Raw genomic sequence first — 24,492 nt, 5'->3', positions numbered from 1 at the left:
TGTGTGGCCAGTTGTGGGTGACATTAGTTGCACTGATGTTTCACAGATGGCGAGATTGGTATAAGAATGAAACAAGGATTAAAAATTCCTTCAGCTCAGTTGAGAGACAGAAGATTGTATGTAAATGAAAAACATAAATTAGGTAGAGAACTCAGGGGTTTGGAGAGCCCCAGACGCAAAGAGTAGTTCAAAAAGGTACATCGGATTTCACAAGAGTATGTATTCTAAATGAATGAAGGCGTGAGTTTTAAATTATGGACAGAAGTAAAAATTTACCGCGGCGCCAATTGTAAGTTGCCGGTTAGTGTGGTTGCTGGTAGTGGCTTCCAGGGTAAAGCTGCAAGCCGTTGCTCGCTTTAATCGTCAGTGTATGTCTGAGTGAAGCTACTCAAGTACCACCACAATAAAATTAAAACAATGAGTATTAGAGGGAGTGTGAATGAGTTAGTGTGGTTGCTGGTAGTGGCTTCCAGGGTAAAGCTGCAAGCCGTTGCTCGCTTTAATCGTCAGTGTATGTCTGAGTGAAGCTACTCAAGTACCACCACAATAAAATTAAAACAATGAGTATTAGAGGGAGTATGAATGAGAACAGTGGCGTATTTAAGTTTACAAAAAATGACAAGTTTTATTAATAATTTAGTAACTACAAGTAGCTGATAAATCTTACACAAAAATGACAAACACTTAAGGAATTGTGTATGATAGGCAAAGCATAGATTGGGGTGGACGCTATACAACTTCTCCCCTGAATTAGTTCCTTTCACAGCGCAGTCTGGCTTTGTTAATATGAATCTACTGTGAGGCCCGACTCTATTCAAATGGAATCAACTACGATCAGCTCTACCACAAACTATGGTTCACCGGAGAAGAGGGAGCTGTGTATATGAATCAACAACCCTTCACCCGTGCTGTAGTACGTTACCCTTTCACATTGATTCAAGCAGCAGCAGAAAATGGCGTGACGCCGGCGAAGAGCGGTCGCTGCAGTGGCTGTAATGTTCTGAGGCGTCCACAAAAGTATGTGAACTATGCGGTCTGGCGTTCTGATTATCAGAATGTGGAAAACGTCCCCATCAGAGCCCTGAAATTCTGACAGATTTCAGTGTGACGCGCACTCGTTCACTGATCTGCCAAAACCAATTTGACACATGCATAACGATGCATATTTGAACTGTCAAACGTCAGATGTCCGACTCAGGTCCAATAACTTCACCTTCATGACACACGACATGTCCGACATGAATGCAGTTGCACTGTTGGTACAGCTGGATACTGCCACAGGTTCTTAGTCCACCACGAGATGCAGACCCTAAGTCTCATCCACTAGGGAAATACCTGAAGTTCTCCACCACGGGAGGACCAGAAAGCAAAGACATCGAAGAATTGCCACCACATTCCAGCAAGCCCCGGTACAGGAGCCGAATTAGAAAACGAAAACTGCCCCAACGTTGCACAAACCAATCGTAATGTATTCCACCCGCTGAATCACTCCTTCTGACTGTTCTGTTGGGCTGGTAGCCCATCGAGACACAGCACTGGGTTTCCCACGCTGGGGGCCAATCCTCTGCTTTGAATATCCTGAGAGGAGGCAATCATTGACTCCAAATCTGAGAAATGAAGATTTGAGAACAGGTAGGTGTCGTTCACAGGTAATCATGGCCATGTTTTGGTAAAAAAAACGTGTACCTATCCAGCACCACAGTCCCTCATTTATGGAGTGATCTGATCTTTCTGGGCCAACCATTTCTAATTTCTCAATTAAGGCTGGTAAGGTACCCAGACAATGGTGCCTGTGAAATACATGTTTTTGCTTCTCACTAAAAACCATTACGACTTGCTGTTGTCAGGAGGAGGTTGCAATCTTACCTCCACTATACACTTAGGCCAGCTGCTCTGTCTGTATCATCCCAGCGTCTAACATGAAAATGCGTGGAGTTTTATGACCTTCACCATTTGCACAAACTCTCAATCTCTCTTAAATGTCTTCCTCCACTCACTTTAAGCCATCTAGCCATCTTCTATGGTGGACTGGCGCCTGGCCCAGTGCCCTTCCGTCCGACCCTAAGTGGAAGGAGGAGAGGGCTTCAGCGATAAATCCCTCTGCAGGTAAGAACCACTCAACACTGTTTTCCAGGATCACTTGCATGGTCAGGTCGCTGCACTTTCATGGACCCCATTCATCTCGTTCCCTATTCCCGGTAGCCTCAGTTATGCCCCCCCTTCCCACACCCAGGTACAAGCTTGATCAGGTTACACATGCATTTAGAAGAACATACTGCCCACAACTTCCTAATGCAGAAAAAGTTATTAACCACACATAGCAAATGTAGTACCAGGGAACAATGAGATCATGCCATAAAATACGAAAGTTAATCTGACTGACAATGTTGCTGAAGTGAGAGAGTGGCATTCCACCTCTCAAAGCTAAATCTTTATCTCTCCCACTTGCTCAGGCGATCATTCATTGCATACACGACGTATGTCGATAACACAGCCACAAAAGGAGTTCTACGTTCTCTGTTTCAACAGGGGGAAGTCGGTCGCAACAGTACAGAGTAATTTCTGTCGAGAGAGTGGTGCTGGACCTTTCACAGCTTGAAGAATTCGACTAGGAGACCAGAAGTTGCAGTTGTGAGAACATGCATTAAATTCCAGTTTTCTACAGGATGGAGCGTCAACACACTGGTATCTGCATGTAAGAATAGTTGTTAACAATAAGCTGTCTGGTATGGGCTGTATCGATTGAACGATTGCCGCCCCTTCCAAACTTCTTGAGTGATTTGCGACGCCACAGTGCAACAGCATTCAATAAAGTAAAGCCAGACATATCGCAAAGGTAAGGGACGAGTGTGACTAACGCATTGTAACCGTACGAGTGCACATGGTGGTCGATACCGCTAAACTGAGATTACGAGATCATTTGTGTCAGTATTCACATATGTGTATGGCTAAGAGTTGAACCGCTGAAGACTAGGTGTAAGATAAATTATAGGTAAAAGAAAATTTGGCTCGGTTCGACTGTTGAGGACTGTCGGATGACTGCGCGTGGCATCAGATCAGGCTGGGGCTCAGAGTGTGCAGAACAGGACGGTGTGGTATGGAGCTTCATCCATGACAAAGTTCAGTGATCGTGGGACTCAGTAACTAAGGAGATCTCGTACCAAAGAGACTTTTTTTCCTCTCGGAATAGTAAGAAGAGTCAAGACATGTTATTATCTGGTTGTATGCATTTAGTATCGATTGGAATTTAAACTGATCTGTAATTTGGATAATAAACCCTGTTTGTGAGCCTACCAGCTTCTGTTACAATACGATAGTAGCCATTTCACAGGAAAAATCTTTTGGAAGGTGGGGTCTCTCCGAAATGAACAACAACAGAACTTCAAGAAGAAGAGAACCCTGGCAGTATGGCCGTTTCTGGTGTAGGGCACATTGAACATTTGTGAAAAGTAAATGAAAACTCTGATCCCAAACATAATTGTAGAAATACCCCAAGGTTTCACGCCATTTATGTAAAACATACATCCTTGCAAACTCAGATGTTTCGTTAAGTGAGAAAGACTTTGTAGCCCTATACGTAAGATAAAATTTATCGCAAATTTCTATCCTCGTTCATATAGGATGAATTTTTTGAACCTCAATATAACCAGTAAAACAAACATTCAGCCGAAAGCCCGCAACGAAAGGAGTGATGTCGCCAGTACCGACAACGCACAGGTGTGAGGGATGGCTTGGCACGTGGTACCGATGTTTTTAATGTTGAGAGTAAATATTTGTGGGACATTTCCCCGCGTGTGTTATGTTTTACGAGTTGCTGTGGCATTCTAACTACCGTCCTGATAAGGTCTGACAATTTGCTGTTTATCTCTGTCGTCCATACATCGGGCGGGAGAGACCTGTCGTAATGCTGCCCCCCACAGTGTAATATATATTGTGCTACACACTGGTGGCTGCTAGGCCTGTAATTCCGCAGATATCACGTCAAGATAGCTCCGTCATAGCCTTCCAGCATGGCCAGGAACAGCTGACACGCTACCTATGTATCTTCACAGCCACTTCGTGTGAGCCGGCCGTTGTGACCGAGTGGTTCTAGGCTCTTCAGTCCGCAACCGGCTGCTGCTAGGGGCGCAGGTTCGAATCCTGCCTCGGGCATGGATGTGTGTGATGTCCCTCGGTTAGTTAGGTTTAAGGAGTTCTAACTCTAGTGGACTGATGACCTCAGATATTAAGCCCCACAGTGCTCAGAGCAATTTGAACCATTTGAGCTTCGTGTGATTCACCAATACCAGGTGGCTTTTGGCAGATACGATGTTGATTGTACATACTGTGAGTAATAATATTCCGACTTAGTTTTAAATACTGCTTTGATGCTAACTCGTGCACTCAATGTCGTGGTTGTACATGAGAGCTTTCTTAAAGGCTTCCAAACATCTGTACTACAAAACAGTATTTGAAATACTATTTTGTAATGCAGATATTTGGAGCCTTAACGCAGCACCCACTTACGTGCACAACATTGCGGACACACTTAAGAATTACAACGGGCATTATTACCTGAACGATGTTAAAGATTACAGAACGGTAGTCGGAAGGTCGTGAGGTCGACTCCGCATGACGAATTTTTTTTTCTTTTTTTCAATTTTCGTGTTACTTAATCTCCAAATAACCCCAAATAATGCTCACTATATCGTATTTATTAAAATTTTCAGAAAAGGCGTGAAAAGGGAAGGTAAAAACACATTTGAAACAGTATATAAATTTACAGAAAGAGATTGCAATGCCCGAAAACTTCACATATAAAATTAGATACTTTTGTTATCTTATAGTTGATAATTGAGGGCTGTTGGGACGATATTCATCGTAAGCACAGGGGAAGCAATAGTTTTCACGACATCTACCAGAAGATGTAAACGACGCATTTGTACAATTACATAGTGGTTTAAAAATTGCTATAGAAAAAGAAACATGGTTTACATTCTTCAAAAGTTCTGATCTCATCCCATAGTTTTGCAGAAAAATACGCATAACACATCATTTCGCCAAATATTGGTGACGATAGCTGCTGACATACAACGGAATGTATTTCTATGCAGTTTTCTACAAGCTCAAAATGAAACTAACGGATATGAAGACCTGTACGACTTAATTATGAATCCATCTTACAAAGTCATTGTAGAGTCCCCATGGATGCTTTAGCCTCAACTTTGCATCTGCGTTTCCTTTCCGTGCCTTCTACGGAAATAATAATTAATACCACATATTGAGCATTACTTCAGTTTATTTGCTGTGTAAGTGACGTAAAAGTTGATAAAAAAATAGTTTCCACATAAAGACTCTATCGCAAGACCCTCGGATTACCGTCTGTAATCTTCCGCCTGCGCCAACCACTGCTTGAAAGGTCCAGAATGCTATTTTTATTTATTTACCTATTTTTCCTAACGCTCGGTCTTCTAGAACTCAGACTCCTCTGTACTTCATTTCCTGCCAAGCTCTGTACACACCACAAATTTGGACGAAATCGGTGATGACGGGCAGGCGTGGTCCTCTTGTTAGAGAAACTGGTTCCGTTGCGTGATAATAACGGCACAACGGAGGTCCCACTCCGTTCAGCTGATGGCGCCAAATCAGAAAGTTGTTTTCTCGCTGCAGGCGAGAGGCCGCTGTGAACAGGAGACAGGGCCACAGCTAGCATCTCTGTGTCCACGATAGGGCGATGAGAGCGGCCGCGTCGAGCAGCAGAACGAGATGGGCTACACGAGGGAGACGGCAGACGGCCAGAAGCCAACTCCATAATCGACAGGATGGACATCATCACCCTGTAGTTGTAGTATTATTAGTAGCAGAGATGATCGTGTGGCTAGCGGCAGTTCCATCTCCCGCCCTTTTAGACAAGGACATCAGGTCACTGACACGATATCTCAGTTAAAACAAATGGTCATTGCAGACGCCGTTGAGGAGCGAATCTCGCTCACAAGGATCGAGACCCCGGCAGGAGGGTACCGCGACCCTGTCGGTTTTCTAAGGGCGCGCCTTCCTGTTGTAAAACGGAGCTCCTCAAAGTAGTCAACGATCTGGAAGTTCCCATCATTAACACATTGACTGCCACGTGAGCCAATGTTGGCTCGCAGTTACACGGGTTCTGACGCCACGTGATCCATATTTGGTTCACGTACACATTGTACTGTCGGCCACGTGAGCCATAACTGTCTCACATGCTGAGTTATGTTTAGAGGCCTCGTGAGTCTCATAGGGCTCACAGATAATGCGTTTAAACCATGGGTTTAAAAGTGGTGGCTCCACTGAACACTCTCATGTTCGTAGCACTCAATATTTTTGCAGTTGGTAGCCATGGTGATTTCTAGCTGCAACCGTCAGAGATACGTATAAACATAACGATGATATGGTGCTTGTAAAACGTAAAAATTGCGTGGAAGTTTTGAAATCGAAAGCAGTCGTGGACTACAATGCCTCCAAGTCATTTATTGATGTATCTGATCAAATAATCTCATACTCAACAACACTTTGGTGTACGGATAAATGGTACTGAAAGCTAGTTTTTGAAATCCTTTTTGGAATATAAGTTGTAAATGCTCAAGTGCTGTACGACTTAACAAACAAAGGATCGAAGTCTCACATACAGATAATACCTTTTGACTCCACTATTATTGAATGACAAAGATCCACAACGACGAGCAACACTATAACCGTTCCACGAAGATAACAGCCATCAGTAGATGGATCAAAGTAGAGCAATCGAAAAAGATTTTCGGGCTTTTACAAGCGCCTGCGGAAACCAGATGAAAGAAAACATGCTGCTAAGAAAGTGAAGAGGGTGTGCACTAAATACAATGAATGTGCCAGTTTTATGTGCAACGAGTGTTTTAGTGACATTCACAATGCTTTGTTGAAGAAATAGAGTATTCTAAGATCTTTATTCATGAAAATTATTGTCAGACACTTGTCTCAACTAGGGGCTGCCCTGTCTGTCCCGTATGGCTGTGGACCTGGCCGGTTTGGTTTAGATAGGGGTGGGCTCACCACTAATTGCTTTCAACTCCCTACATGCCATTTCTACGAACTAAGAACCATGAATATACCTCATGCTTTCAGCACCCTACCAGTCTCCATCAATGTCTGCTCAATCCGTTAAATTTCTAGAGTCTCGCTCAAGGTGCATAAGTTTGTAACGAAATCTTTGATAATTTTCTGTATACGAAAAGTAGGTGAGAGAGTAACTTGTCCTCTCTCAAAGTTCTGTAGTGCAGCTAACAATACAACCAATTTGAAGTAACAGCTACTCGTCTCTGAAGATGATAATTATCATTATGTTTGGATCAAAGACAAGTCCCACCTTCTCGCCTTTCAAATGGTTCAAATAGCTCTGACCACTATGGGACTTAACTTCTGAGGTCACCAGTCCCCTAGAACATAGAACTACTGAAACCTTACTACCCTAAAGACATCACACACATCCATGCCCGATCCAGGATTCGAACCTGCGACCGTAGCAGTCGGCCGGTTCCAGACTGTAGACCTAGAACCGCTTGGCCACCCCGGTCGGCCTTTCTCGCCTTTCAGATGAGAAAAGAAAAGAGTAAATAGCATATTTTCTACTATACCCGTTTTCTTCCGTAATTTAAGTGGGTAGACATTCACTTTCTATTTGAGCACTTGGTTGATTTTGTTTGGGAGAAAAATCAGGTCAGCATTTTACCTAAGGGTATTAAGAAATACATTTTATTCTCCAAACGAATGACGCCAAAAATTTCGCTCGGCTTCTTTGACATACTACGTTTTATGCAAGCGCCATTCCAGAAACTCATTGAAACTCTACCTTGAAAGGATACGCATATCACTCGAGCTGTATTTCCCGATGAGGAAAAGTTTCAACTTGTGAGTAGGAAGGGGGTTTCTCCATATGAGTATGTGGACAGTATGGCGAAAATCAACGAAACGACGTTACTCGACATAACTGCATTCTCCAGCAACCCTACAGGCGATGTTACAACAGATGCAGAGTATGAGCATGCCGTGAATGTCTGTCGGGAATGCAACATTTGCACTTTAGGAGAGTATGCATGGCTATACATGGACACAGACGTGCGCTTGCTTGCGGATTTTTTCGAGAAATTCCGGAGTCTATGCATGGCCACATACTCTCTGGATCCTGCCGTTTATTACACGGCACCTAGGTTGTCTAGCGACGCAATGCTCAAGAACACGATGTGCAGCATCGAATTGTTGACTGATGCTGACGAGTTACATAATGTACATGGATATAAATAACTTATACAGGGACGCCATGCGACAATCACTGTCAATTGGTAAGTTTCGATGGCTGCTCGAAGATGAATGCAAAGGATTATGTGGAAATATCATGGGGGTGTGGCAGCTAATTCTGACGTAGGCTATGTAGCGGCGGCAGAACTCAATACAGTGTTAGACCGCATGATGCCACTGTGCCAAGAGCAACTAGGCAACGGCTAGGAGACTCCATCCTTAAACTGATGGCAACGCTGGGGAATAAGCGGAAATACATTATTAATTTTCGTAAGCTCCAGCAGGGCCTCAGCTTAGGGGTGCAGCTGGTAACAATCATCCAGGCTATCTCCTTCAAGCAGCCCCCTGGTTAAACGAGTATATTGATTTGAATAAGAGAGCTTCCGTGATGCGTGACTAGGGGAAAGAGTTTTGTTACGGTAAAACAAAGGAGGATTTGAGCGAATGACGCGAAATTTTGATTAGAACCGAATGGGATGGGCGTTATGGCGTAAGAAAATTCATTGCCAGACCAAACTTGAAGCAGGCCATCATCATCATACTCAGTAAGGACATTGTTGCTATGAAGATGGTGAAGATTGCAATACAGTTTACAAAACCTATTTATGTGGAAACTTCACATGTACTGTTTTCATTATGAGTTTGCAAAAACTGTTTTTGCAGATTCTAAATTACTTTATCATCTATTTCGTGAAGAAATGCGATCCATATGAAGTAATGAGATACCCTGGTAATGAATTCGACATGTCCTCATACACGATTGATGATCCTTATGGTATTGTTCCACAAGACAATGTTATTGGCATCGACTGCCGATTGTGGAGTTAGTAGGTCTGCGATCAAAAATTTATGTGTATTGCAAATTGGAAGGTGCCACCCAGAGGCGGGATGAAGGAGTGCGTCATATGACATCGAGAGCCCTCTCTATCAAAGACTATTTGTGGTGCCTGTAGAGCAGAATTTGTGGTGCTGCACAGCAGCCACCACATGTGGTATGTCAAACTAGAGGACTTGACGTGTACATTGTGCTGCACTCTAAAATCGGTCTGTCGCCTCATGACAATGAAAGTGTCATTTGTTATGCCAGGATTGAAACTCTCCCACACTCACACTATTCATCTGTAGTGGGTGGGTGACTTTGGTTCAGTGAGAGGGAAGGAGAGAATGAGTGAGAGAGACAGAGACAAGACAGAGGCAGAGACAGAGAGAGAGAGTGTCTGCAGAGTAGTCATGCGACCCTTTTGTCATAGTGTAAGTAATTTTATGTTTGTATGAGTGTGTGTGAGAGGTCAGTAGTTAATCACATGGTCATTTAGAACTAGAGCATATGTGGCAGTGAGTTCTGGGAAATTTCCCTAAGATTCAAATTCAATCCATACATCTATAGGTCCAGACTTAATCATCTCATTCTGCTTCAAGCTGACTATTAAGATGATCAGCGATAGCTCCTTGAATTTCCGTGGACTGAGTAGACACCCTTCTCCTTCTTCCTCAGCACTTTCATAGTAAAAAGCACCAAACCTCGTATACATGTCATATGCTAGACTGTATACTTTTTCATCATACTGCAAGTAGGCTCTGGCATTAGTTAACATGCAGTTGTCGAATACAGTGGAATCTTGAAATCTTCCATTTTTTTCTTGGAGATTTAAGAAGATCAGTATTTGTGAATGGCTGATCTGGTAGGACTGCTAATGGGCTTTTTTCCTATACTGTTTCAAATATATAATTTTCCGATGGCTGCGGCTTCCATCAGGCGGTTATGTCTTCTTGCTTCTTCCAACTTCACTTCGGAGTTTTGCGCGTACTTCACTCTGGGAGCAATAGTTGCAGCACCACGAGTGAGGGACACGACCGCCGAGAGAGCGGGGAAGGATGTGTTGAGGAATGGAAAAAAATAAACAACAAACAACTTTGCATCCCACCCTTCTTCTTCTTTTTCTTTTCTAGAGTACAATGTTCACCATACATAACTCGCTTGACATTCATTACTCTTAAACCAACTTAATTTTTCCGCGCATGGTTTTATCAACTGTAAATCCTGCAATGCGTTGTCCTATACGAATATCTTTTCTTGTGCGTATCGCCTTAGCCTGTCAGCTAAAATCCTATCTGCAATGTGACGACTTGGGACAGCTTTATTTGCAGCGTATGCAATGTCGTGTTCCATAGACGCTTTGTCGAGGATACTGATCCCCTTATCACCTCGTCCCAAGCTTTGTCCAGGTCCATAGTAGTTATATCCCGAAAAATGTAGTTTTACTGGCACTTTTCTAGATTACCAACACCTCCTCTAATGCCGCTCCGCCGGCCGGTGTGGCCGTGCGGTTAAAGGCGCTTCAGTCTGGAACCGCGTGACCGCTACGGTCGCAGGTTTGAATCCTGCCTCGGGCATGGATGTGTGTGATGTCCTTAGGTTAGTTAGGTTTAATTAGTTCTAAGTTCTAGGCGACTGATGACCTCAGAAGTTAAATCGCATAGTGCTCAGAGCCATTTGAACCATTTGAATGCCGCTCCTAGCACCCATGTTATGCTACTTTGGTGGTTTGGAGTGCGCAGCCTATTATATAGCAAATTGTTAGCATAAATTCACCTGTTGTGTGCTGCAGGAAAACCGGACTATTTGATTAGCACTCTATTTGCCCGACGTCTTGTGACTCTCCAAAAGAAACATACCTGTGTCCGAGCTTTTCTGCAACTCTTCTGTATAGAAGCAACCTGCAATTTCTTTACCTTTACTATTCTTCAAGATATACGTTCTAGAATTCGTTCCTTGGACCTTTGAAACCATAAATACCAGTTTGGTAGGTATTATTTCTTGAATGCTGTCTTATGTTTTGAGATATGTACCAATTCACCTACATTACATTTCTGTTTGTATGGATCCAGCATTCTAACGCGATAGTAAACTATATCCATGGATCCATTGTCATGAACATCGATTTTCTCGTTTTATTGTGCTATGTTTGGTTCGACTGTACAGAGAAATTATTTCTGGGAGGAGATTTGTCCATATTTATGCGCCGCGAAGATTAAAAAGTTTTCACATTTGACCTTTTATTGTTCTGTTCAGACGTTCCATGATACTTGTCTTCAGTGGGTGAATGTTAAGTAGTATTCTATACAGCTGCATCACCATCTTGAAATACCTATTGTAAAACTCTTCACCATTATCAGTTTGGAGGTTGTCCAGGCATCGATACACCCCCGTCTGCAGCAAAAGCTCACACACATCCGCAACATTTCTCACCGATTTTGCGTTAACAGGCTAATTTCGAGTATGTATCAATAACCATTAAAATATATTTGAATCAGTTATTCTCTTGTGAATATTCCCTCATATCTACAATAGCAACCTGCTATAAGTCATCCAAACCTTTGATCGTAACTTGCCTACAAGGGTATGTTTTGCGTGCTGGTTGGTGCGGTTCTTTAACTACTGTCTCCATACTTATCATTGTTACCTCTCTCTCTAAGCTCAGAGATTATTGAAACAATCTCATTGGCATGAACTATATTATCTGCAGCAGCTGATGCCATTAGCAGACGCGGTCGATTTGTTAACTTGTTGGGCTCGTCACAATATACGAGTATATACTGCGGGATACGATTGTTCACTGCTTTATGCTGCTGCTGTTGTTGTTGTTGCTTTCGCCATTAAGTATTGGTTTTATAACTGTTTTATATTTCTTGTTACTCTGGCTTTTCTGTGATCTTATGTACATCAGTCAAATTCGTCAATGGCAAAACCATCGTTATTGTGTGGTTTTGCTTTTGCTGAGAGTTGCACATTTACACATTTCGTTAATTGTATGTAGAACTGAAAAGGATACGCGCACTTGATACCTTCTTATGCACAGCACCTGTGCTCTGCCGCTGCGATAGCACAGGAATGTTCTGCTGGGATGGGTTGTATGTCGGTGACCAGTACTACCCTCCATCTTGCTGTTGTTTAGGACCACATGCAGCATTCGAGGTGTTGCGAACAGACAACGCATCCTCATCACACAAATCGATGAGTGGGACAGACAATAACAACTGTGTGTCTGCTCCAGCAAATGGACTACGAGTGAAACCTTCCTATCCACAACATCTTCACTATGTCCCTGCACTATCACAGGGATGTTGTGATGGAATGGGTCGTATGTCGGAGACCAGTATGGACCTCCATCTTGTTTAGGACCACCAGCAGCATTCGAACCGTTATGAGCAGATCGGCAATCCTCATTGCCAAAATCGCTGTGCGGTACAGACAATAACAGCGTCTTGTCCTACTCCAGCAAGTGGGCTATGTGCGCTACAGGATCGCACGTGGTTCAAATGGTGCAAATGGCTCTGAGCACTATGGGACTCAACTGCTGTGGTCATCAGCCCCCTAGAACTTAGAACTACTTAAACCTAACTAACCTAAGGACATCACATACACCCATGCCCGAGGCAGGATTCGAACCTGCGACCGTAGCAACAGCGCGGCTCCGGACTGGAGCGCCTAGAACCGCACGGCCACCGCGGCCGGCTCGCACGTGGTCGCTACAGGTTAAGACATGCTGGAGATTGCTGCTGCCATTTTTCCAAAGGTCTGTGCTGGTCTCGACAAGATGGTGGCTGGTGTTGCTGTAGGTAGGGTCGCGAACAAGGTCGTCATATTGACGCTCGCCCCTGCAGGCTTCGACATATCTAAGGAGACCAAGACACTAAAAACACCAATAATAATCATAATAATGAAATTTTAATGCTAATTACAGACAAAGCTTTGATGGCCAAAGACTTCTGGCATAAGAAGTCACCCTCATTCTGCCAAAGGCCTTGTCAAGAGGGCGGAGGAGAGGACAGAGGTTCAAGGCACTATCTTGTCCTAGGGGTGGGAAACTGTCTCTAAGCTGGGAAGAATCAACAATTATCAACGGCATGAGGTTACAGTAGGCAATGGAAACCATTGCATAAATGCCACATAACGTGTATCTACAGGACATGTAGCTTATAATTGAAGAAGAGTAATGATAATCTGTCCAGATTCGTTAATTCGGGATGTGGTCGTTCAACTGGCGTCCGATCCAGAGATCGGCACTGCGGCGTTAAAGTTGGACTACCCCTCATTGGAAGACATTCTGCGTATTGCCCATTCCTTCGAAATTGCTCAGGCGGCGAACGAACGTCACATGGCATGGCCCCAGGTGGCAGCGGTCGAGCCCACTTCCCGATCCACTCCTTCCGGCCGTCGACGGGGCGCAGTCTCCAGAGGGCACCTCCGTAGAGATTCCTCACTGTCTGACGTCTCTATGGCGTCCGAACCGCCGGTCGCCCCTCGACGTCGGCCGCGTGGTCCCCTCCCGTCGTGCCCCCAGTGCTTCTCGGCCCACATTCGAGCTGACTGTCCCCATAGCTGGAAGACCTGTTCGCTCTGTGAGAAAGAAGGCCACCTTCGATCGGTCTGTCGTAGCCGCTCGACCCGTCCCGGTCCCGCCCCTGCAGGCCAACAGGAATCCGACCATGCTGTACACGCAGTCGCCCCTTGGACCGACACATTGGCTCAAAAGTTATTCCTCACCCTACGCATTTTTAACGAGGACGTCCGTTTCCAGGTCGATACGGCGGCCACGGTTTCTTTGCTCAATCTGACGACGTTTGCACGTCTCGGGTCTCCAGAATTGTCCCCACCCTCTCGGAGGTTGGTCGCCTACGGCGACGGTTCCATCCCTCTCCGTGGGCAGTTTTCTGTTATGGCCATCTACAAAAACGTTCCCCGGCCCCTTACCCTATTTTTGGTGGACCACCCGTAGATGTGTTTACACGGTTTGGCTTTTCCATTCAAGACGAAGTGCAGTTCGTTTAAACTACGGTTCCATTTCAGGACCTAGACGATCTGTGCGCGTCCTTTTCCTCCCTGTTTTCGGCAGACCTGGGCTTCCAGGCACACATCACTTTACTGCCGAACGCACGGCCTCCTTTTTGTCGGTCTCGGCCTATTCTGGTAGCTTTGCGTGTGGCCGTCAAGCAGGAACTCGATCGGCTCCAGGCTGCGGGGGTTATCGAGCCAGTACAAATGAGTGCCTGGGCAACGCCCTTAGTGGTCATCAAGAAACCCAATGGATCGCTTCGTCTTGTGGGGATTTTGGGGCTACGGTCAATGCTCAGCCTTTGGTCGAAACTTATCCCATTCCTCGACAGGAAGACCATCTCGCTAAACTGGCAGGTGGCGAGTACTTTTCTAAGATTGATCTGGCAGAAGCTTATCACCAATTGCCGTTGGATGAGGAATCGCAGGCCATCATCCTCATCAACACGCCTTCCGATCTCTATAAATACAAGCGTCTTCCATTTGACATTTCGTCTGCCCCTGCGATTTTCCAGCGGTATCTCGAGCAACTTACGCAACCAATACCAGCTTGTGTCAATTTCCTCGATGATATCTTAGTCACGGGGCACACGTGCAAGGAACATCTGGGCAACCTCAGTACCTTATTTCACGCCCTACAGGCTGCGGGTTTACATTGTCGGCTGGAGAAGTGCAGTTTTTTTCAACCGGAAGTGGAGTACTTAGGACATTGGCTCAGTAAAGATGGCACTCGCCCTTCGGACCGCAATGTCGCAACCATCGATGCCCTTCCCCGTCCACAAAACTTATCCGAACTCCAGGTATTTTTGGGGAAATTATTACTTAAAGTTCTTACCCCAAGCCGCCCACGTCGCTCATCCCCAAAATCGCCTGCGTCACAAAGGGGTACCTTACACGTGGACTTCTGCCTGCGATCAGGCTTTCACCCGCCTGAAGACGATGCTGAAATCTGCCCCTTGCCTTACGCCTTTCTCTCCGGATCGTCCCTTGGTGGTGGCGGCCGATGCCTCAGCGTACGCGATTGGGGCAGTGCTGGCACACAGGAATGAGGATGGGTCTGAACAACCTGTGGCATATGCATCCAACACATTAACCCCTGCGCAAAGGAATTACTCTCAGATCGAAAAGGAGGCTCTTGCCATTATTTTTGCAGTTCAGAAATTTCACATTTACCTGTTTGGGGCGCAGTTCACTCTCCTCACGGATCACAAGCCCTTAGTGTCGCTTTTCGGGCCCCATTCGACAGCATACCAATACCGACAAAGACCGTTCAGGTATATATGCCGACGTCGGAACCTGAAGATGATGAGATAGACAAAGTACATGAGGATATTGAAAGGATAACACAATATGTAAAGGGAGATGAAAATCTAACAGTCATGGAGGACTGGAATGCAGTTGTCGGAGAAGGAGTAGAAGAAAAGGTTACAGGCGAATATGGGCTTGGGACAAGGAATGAGAGAGGTGAAACACTAATTAATTATGTAATAAACTTCAGCTGGTAATAGCGATTACTCTGTTCAAGAATTGAGACGAGGAGGTATACTTGGAAAAGGCCGGGTGGTACGGGAAGATTTCAGTTAGAATACAACATGGTCAGACCTATAGTACAAAATCAGATACAAGATTGTAAGGTGTACCCAGGAGCAGATATAGACTCAGATCGCAATATAGTAGTGATGAAGTATAGGCTGACGTTTAAGATATTAGGAAAAATCATTGTACAAAGAAGTGGGATACGGAAGTACTGAAGAATGACGAGATATAATTGAAGTTCTCTAGGGTTTAGATATAACAAAAAGGAATAGCTCAGTTAGCAGTCAAGCTGAAGAGGAATGGACATCTCTAAGAAGAGCCATCACAGAATTTGGAAAGAAAAACATAGTTACAAAGGCGGTAACTGTGAAGAAACCATGGGTAACACAAGAAATACTTCGATCAAAGGTGCAAGTACAAAAATGTTCCGGGAAACTCAGGAATACAGAAATACAAGTCGCTAAGAATGAAATAAATAGGACGTGTAGGAAAGCTAAGACGAAATGACTGCTTGAAAAATGCGAAGAAAACGAAAAATAAAGGCTGTCGGAAGCAGTGACACAGCACACAAGGAAGTCAAAATAACCTACGGTGACATTAAAAGCATGGGTGGTAACATTAAGAGCGCAATGGAAATTCCACTCTTAAATGCAGAGGAGAGAGCGAATAGGTGGAATGGATATATTGGAAGTCTCTATGAGAGGGAAGATTTGTCAAATGTGATAGAAGAAGAAACGGTAATCGATTTAGAAGAGATAGAGGATCCAGTATTAGAATCAGAATATAAAACAGCTTTGGGGGATTTAAGATCAAATAAGACAAACGTGATAGATAACATTCCATCAGAATATCTAAAATAATTTGGGGCGAGGGGGGGGGAGAAGTGGCAAAAAAGCGACTATTCATGTTGGTGTGTAAAATATACGAGTCTGGCGACATACCATCTGACTTTTGGAAAAATATCATCCACGCAGTTCCGAAGATTGGGAGAGCTAACAAGTGCGAGCATTATCGCACAATCAGCCAACAGCTCATGCATCCAAATTACTGACAAGAATAATACACAGAAGAATGAAAAAGAAAATTGACGATGTGCTAGATGACGATCAATCTGGCTTTAGAAAAGGTAAAAACATCAGAGAGGCAATTTTGACTTAGAGTTTGATAATGGAAGCAAAACTAAAGAAAAATCAAGACACGTTCATAGAATTTGGTGACCTGGAGAAAGCGTTCAACACATCACAATGGTGCAAGATGTTCGAAATTCTGAGAAAAATAGGGACAAGCTGTAGGGAGAGACGTGTGATTTACAATATGTACAAGAGTCAAGAGGGAATAATATGAGTCGACGACCAAGAACGAAATGCTCTGATTAAGAAGGGTGTAAGAGTGGGTTGTAGTCTTTCGCCTCTACTGTTCAGTCTGTACATCGAAGAAGCAATGATGGAAATAAAAGGAACATACGAATCGCTGAAGACATTGCTACTCAGAGTGTGAAGAAGAATTACATGATCTGCTGATAGGAATGAATAACGTAATGAGTACAGAATATGGATTGAGAGTACATCAAAAAATGAAGAAAGTAATGAGATGTAGCAGAAATGAGAACAGCGAAAAACTTAATCTGAGGTTTATTGGTTGCTAAGTAGATGAAATTAAGGAATTCTGCTGCCTAGACAGTAAAATAACGAATGACGGACAGAGTAAAGAGGACATCAGTGGCAAAAAGGCATTCCTGGCGAAGAGAAGTCTACTAATATCAAACGTAGGCCTTAATTTGAGGAAGAAATTACTGAGAATGTACGTTTAGAGTACAGAACTGTACAATAGGGGAGCATGGACTGTGAGAAAACCAGAACAGAAGAGAATCGAAGTTTTAGAGATGTAGTGCTACAAACGAATGTTGAAAATTAAGTGGACTTTTAAGGTGAGGAACGAGGAGGTTCTGAGAAAAATCTGAGAGCAAAGGAATATGTGGGAAACATTGATAAGGAGAAGGGACAGGATGATATGACACCTGTTAAGACGTGAGGGAACGACTTCCATGATACTAGAGGGAGCTGTTGAGGGCAAAAACTGGAGAGGAAGACAGAGATTGGAATACATCCAGCAAATAATTGAGGATGCAGGTTTCTAGCTCTAGTCTGAGATGAAGAAGTTGGCACAGGGGAGAAATTCGTGGCAGGCTGCATCAAACCAGTTCTGTAGACTGATGACAAAAAAGTGTTAAGGGGTACTTACTTTACCATTTCTTCCTGTTATACAGGACTGTGCTGGATCTCAGCTGCTGCTGACACCTCATGGTTCTTCTACTTCTGCTGCTGCTGCTGCTGCTGCTGGCTGACTGACTGCAGAGGTGCTGAGCCTGCCCTATATCTCCCCTCTGAAGACGCCATCAGATACTGTCATCCTACAGGCTGAAGCCTATCACATGAGAAGATTCAGTTCTCCTATCAGCTGCTGCCCTTTTCTTTGGATTGCCTTCTTGGATTAAATCACTGGAGGGAAGTGGGAAGGGCCAACAGCTCACTCCAGTGGCGGTGTTCTGCACTAGACCAGTTGCTCTCCAAACCTCCAGGTGAACACCCGCAGTTCATTGTGATTGATTGATTAGGGGAAGCAGACCAAACAGGTTTATTGTGGAATAGGGTGAAGCTGATGTGGAGTGTTAGGTAGCTTCAAAAAAGGAAGGCAGTTCCAGCACAAGTACATCTATCTGTGTGAATACTGAAATGCATCTTGATGTCATCCCACTGCATTATCATTATTTGTCGAAAAGTATTCACTGCACCGTCATCCATTAGCTTTTATTTCCACTCATTCTGCAGGAGGCTAAGGATAGTCCTGAGCTGTGTTCTTGCACGTAGTTCACTTATTAAATTCACCCCTGCTCATCACCAGCATTTCCTCAATTGTGTACTTGGATACTTGCGCCACAGTGGGTGAACATATTGCCTCTTGCGCTTCAAAATACTGACTGGACTTTTACTGAATGATCTACAGTTACAGCACACAGATTTTCAACATAAGTTGCGAAGTGTAGCTTTGCCCCATGCTGCTGAATCTTCATTATTTGATGAATTGTGTTAGTCTTCACCAAACATAATTGCTTTCGAAATATCATGCCTGTGGCTATCGACACAGTCCACAGGTGCATGATTACAGCTAAAATACCCATTAAACTCCTTCTTCTCCAGCATAGACGTCTCAGCCATTGAACACAGTAAACAATTATGTCTGCCCTTCCAGTCCAGCAAATGGACACTGACTGAGTCCTTTTCCCGCCATTTTCCCCGGACCACCATTTTGGATTACGTCATGGGAGCTGAGAGGGCGATGGCCAACAGTGCCCTCTGATGATGGTGTTGTGGACTGTATCGGATGGACTCTGGAAGTAAAGGTGAACACACTGGATGAAGCAACTCTCTATGACAACTCAAATTGTTTAAATAAACAATGTATACAAAATAAAGACTTACATCTTTCCTATCTGGCAGCCCAGTAGAGACTGAGGCCTTTTTCTGCCAATTTGCAGATGGGGGAGGGGAGAAGGCAGGGGAGAGTGGCTTTGATTAGGTTAGCAGCGGTAGTCCTATTGACCTTTTTTTCTTGCCAAAGTTTCATCTTCCCTCCATGATGTCACTGCGATGTTGCCACATCTGTAGGCGCCATTTGGATACACCATCTTGAATATATGTGGCAACAATGCAGAGCGGAGCCACAACGCCCTTGCCATACTACTTACAGGTACCTCACAGCTTTCGAGTTCCACCCTGTTGTAATAACTCCTTTGTATTGCGTCATCTTCTTTTTTCTTATGTCAACACTGGTTGAGTATCGCCAATCCTTGCTAATGTGAAGCAATACATCCTATGGCAAAACAAGAGAAAGGTCCATTTGCATCTCCTTGTCATACTTCCACCGTATAAGAAATACTGAATCTGAATGGAAAAGAGAAAGAGATTTCTGTTGATACAGCATATGATTTTGCTTTAATGTTCTTATGGTCCTCATAAAGAGATATATGATGGATAACATAATTATGGACACACTTGAACTCAAACAGAGCAGAAATCTATGAGCCCAAGTATTTGGGTCTCTCCTTCAAGAAATTTCACTATTCTTTGGTATTGTAATAGTAGCTGTTAAGTGCAAACATGAGAAAAGATTCAAATCCAGTCAAAATACAGGGAGAACATAAGAAATTAACAGATGGAAACTGCCAAACTGTAGAGCGTACATTAGTAACCAATCTGCATAATTGACAGCCGCTTTTATCATATATCGTGGTGGACTTAAAGTACAGAACTTAGCATCTACATCTACAACTACATGGTTACTCTGCAATTCACACTTAAGTGCATGGCAGAGGGTTCATCGAACCATTTTCATACTACTTCTCTACCACCCCAGCAGCAGGTCGACTGGACGTCTCTCTCACTAGCCTGTTACTAGCTACCAGACATTGACTGTCTATAGGATACACTTACTTGCTAGAGATGTAAAAAATACTGTTTAAAACATAACATTAATCCAGTTACAATAAAAATACATTTTGCACATTTTCCGAACATGTAATCGTATTGGTTACTTGAATTAGTTCTCGTTGTTTAATGGAGAAAAGACATACATTTTTAATAGAATAGTGTAAGATAATTTACTGAGAGTAGTGTCCTTCGGTATTTTTCGGGTAACAGATGGATTCCACGATAAGAAAAAGATCAGGTTCTTTAATGGTCAATCACACATGGATCCAGCTTTAGAGATCATTAAGAGATGCGAGGCGTTTTTAGAAATCACCGAAACAAATGCCGATCGGCAGGGATGATGTCTGGTAAATATGTCAGTAGTACTAAATAGGTACGTTCTTTTCGCTCAACTCGAAAGTTACACATATCTGGAAGCATAATGTTTCTACTGTTAAATAGGTCTCTTGTCGCTGTCCGCCATACTACGCTCGTACAACTACCACTGACTCTTCGCCAGCAGTCAAAATTAATTCAGGCTCCCCACACGCATGCACTGTGGAGTACGTCCGATGCCACGAGCGAGAATAATGGTTCTACGTACACTCCTGGAAATGGAAAAAAGAACACATTGACACCGGTGTGTCAGACCCACCATACTTGCTCCGGACACTGCGAGAGGGCTGTACAAGCAATGATCACACGCACGGCACAGCGGACACACCAGGAACCGCGGTGTTGGCCGTCGAATGGCACTAGCTGCGCAGCATTTGTGCACCGCCGCCATCAGTGTCAGCCAGTTTGCCGTGGCATACGGAGCTCCATCGCACTCTTTAACACTGGTAGCATGCCGCGACAGCGTGGACGTGAACCGTATGTGCAGTTGACGGACTTTGAGCGAGGGCGTATAGTGGGCATGCGGGAGGCCGGGTAGACGTACCGCCGAATTGCTCAACACGTGGGGCGTGAGGTCTCCACAGTACATCGATGTTGTCGCCAGTGGTCGGCGGAAGGTGCACGTGCCCGTCGACCTGGGACCGGACCGCAGCGACGCACGGATGCACGCCAAGACCGTAGGATCCTACGCAGTGCCGTAGGGGACCGCACCGCCACTTCCCAGCAAATTAGGGACACTGTTGCTCCTGGTGTATCGGCGAGGACCATTCGCAACCGTCTCCATGAAGCTGGGCTACGGTCCCGCACACCGTTAGGCCGTCTTCCGCTCACGCCCCAACATCGTGCAGCCCGCCTCCAGTGGTGTCGCGACAGGCGTGAATGGAGGGACGAATGGAGACGTGTCGTCTTCAGCGATGAGAGTCGCTTCTGCCTTGGTGCCAATGATGGTCGTATGCGTGTTTGGCGCCGTGCAGGTGAGCGCCACAATCAGGACTGCATACGACCGAGGCACACAGGGCCAACACCCGGCTTCATTGTGTGGGGAGCGATCTCCTACACTGGCCGTACACCACTGGTGATCGTCGAGGGGACACTGAATAGTGCACGGTACATCCAAACCGTCATCGAACCCATCGTTCTACCATTCCTAGACCGGCAAGGGAACTTGCTGTTCCAACAGGACAATGCACGTTCGCATGTATCCCGTGCCACCCAACGTGCTCTAGAAGGTGTAAGTCAACTACCCTGGCCAGCAAGATCTCCGGATCTGTCGCCCATTGAGCATGTTTGGGACTGGATGAAGCGTCGTCTCACGCGGTCTGCACGTCCAGCACGAACGCTGGTCCAACTGAGGCGCCAGGTGGAAATGGCATGGCAAGCCGTTCCACAGGAGTACATCCAGCGTCTCTACGATCGTCTCCATGGGAGAATAGCAGCCTGCATTGCTGCGAAAGGTGGATATACACTGTACTAGTGCCGACATTGTGCATGCTCTGTTGCCTGTGTCTATGTGCCTGTGGTTCTGTCAGTGTGATCATGTGATGTATCTGACCCCAGGAATGTGTCAATAAAGTTTCCCCTTCCTGGGACAATGAATTCACGGTGTTCTTATTTCAATTTCCAGGAGTGTATAAGTGGGCGAACGATATGTTACGTGCAGACAACTTTTAATTTCTTTTAACATGTAGTAAAACGTATAGTATTATATTTATTTTATTGCTACAATCATGGTAATTACTTTATGTCAACAGTTTCCTGCAACTAATTTTTAACCCTAACACAACTAAATATTATAAAGATAATTTTAGGTATGCACTATGGAGGCGTAGAGTCACTGCACAACAGTCCTCCGATTGTGGGTGTTTGGGTAGAAGTTTTAAGCGCTTATGTGCGTGTACGAATCGATATACAGGGTGGTCCATTGATCGTGACTGGGCCAAATATCTCACGAAATAAGCGTCAAACGAAAAAACTACGAAGAACGAAACTTGTTTAGCTTGAAAGAGGAAACCAGATGGCGCTGTGGTTGGACCGCCAGATGACGCTGCCATAGGTCAAACGGATATCAACTGCGTTTTTTTAAAATATGAACCGCCATTTTTTATTACATATTCGTGTAGTACGTAAAGAAATATGAATGTATTAGTTGGACCACTTTTATCGCTTTGTGACACATGGCGCTGTAATAGTCACAAACATATGGCTCACAATTTTAGGAGAACAGTTGGTAACAGATAGGTTTTTTAAATTAAAATACAGAACGTAGGTACGTTTGAACATTTTATTTCGGTTGTTTCAATGTGAATTAATCATGTCTGAGAACGCATGCTGTTACAGCGTGATTACCTGTAAATAACACATTAATGCAATAAATGCTCAAAATGATGTCCATCAACCTCAATGCATTTGGCAATACGTGTAACGACATTCCTCTCAACAGCGAGTAGTTCACCTTCCGTAATATTCGCACATTCATTGACAATGCGCTGACGCATGTTGTCAGGCGTTGTCGGTGGATCACAATAGCAAATATCCTTCAACTTTCCCCACAGAAAGAAATCCGGGGACGACAGATCCGGTGAATGTGCGGGCTATGGTATGGTGCTTCGACGACCAATCCACCTGTCATGAAATATGCTATTCAATACCGCTTCAACCGCACGTGAGCTATGTGTCGGACATCCACCATGTTGGAAATACATCGCCATTCTGCCACGCAGTGAAACATTTTGTAATAACATCGGTAGAACATTACGTAGGAAATCAGCATACATTGCACCATTTAGATTGCCATCGATAAAATGGGGGCCAATTATTCTTCCTCCCATAATGCCGCACCATACATTAACCCGCCAAGGTCGCTGATGTTCCACTTATCGCAGCCATCGTGGATTTTCCGTTGCCCGATAGTTCACATCATGCTGGTTTACGTTACCGTTGTTGGTGAATGACGCTTCGTCGCTAAATAGAACGCGTGCAAAAAATCTGTCATCGTCCCGTAATTTCTCTTGTTCCCAGTGGCAGAACTGTACACGACGTTCAAAGTCGTCGCCATGCAATTCCTGGTGCACAGAAATATGGTACCGGTGCAATCTACGTATGTTGATGTAACATTCTCAACACCGACATTTTTGAGATTCCCGATTCTCGCGCAGTTTGTCTGCTACTGATGTGCGGATTAGCCGCGATAGCAGCTAAAACACCTACTTGGGCATCATCGTTTGTTGTAGGTCGTGGTTGACGTCACTTCCTGTTTCGTTAAATAACGTAACTAGCCGTCGAACGGTCCGGACACTTGAATGATGTCGTCCAGGATACCGAGGAGCATACATAGCACAAGCCCCTTGGGCATTTTGATCACAATAGCCATACATCAACACGATATCGACCTTTTCCGCAATTGGTAAACTACCGTCCGCACTGGCGGTATGTTACGTGATACCACGTACTTACACGTTTTTGACTATTACAGCGTTATCTGTCACAATGCGAAAAAAGTGGTCCAACTGAAACAATCATATTTCTTTACGTACTACACGGATATGTAATAAAAATGGGGGATCGTATTTGAAAAAAACGCAGTTTATATCCGTTTGACCTATGGCAGTGCCATCTAGCGGGCCAACCATAGCGCCATCTGGTTTCCCCCTTCAAGCGACACGAGTTTCGTTCTTTGTAGATTTCTCGTTTGATTCTTATTTCAGGAGATATTTGGCTTAGTCACTATCAACTTACCACCCTGTATATATGAAGTGTCATCGCAGCATCGATCGACAGACCACCATGCGGTAAGGGAGAAAACCGCACACATAATTTATGCAAATGCTGATGGGACAGGAACCGCCGAAGTGAATTAGCGATGCTACCAGATACCACTCTCAGCATACAAAACTTTCGTCCTTGAGGGAGTTTACACTTCACTTTGACAGAGCAGTGTCATAACATGTTAATGAAGTTCGATGCGAAGCCCGTAAATAT

The sequence above is a fragment of the Schistocerca cancellata genome, chromosome 1 (genome assembly GCF_023864275.1).
Source record: "Schistocerca cancellata isolate TAMUIC-IGC-003103 chromosome 1, iqSchCanc2.1, whole genome shotgun sequence".
In the NCBI taxonomy this organism is placed as follows: domain Eukaryota; kingdom Metazoa; phylum Arthropoda; class Insecta; order Orthoptera; family Acrididae; genus Schistocerca; species Schistocerca cancellata.
The sequence above is the reverse complement of the archived record's forward strand: the minus strand, read 5'-3'. Positions refer to the sequence as shown.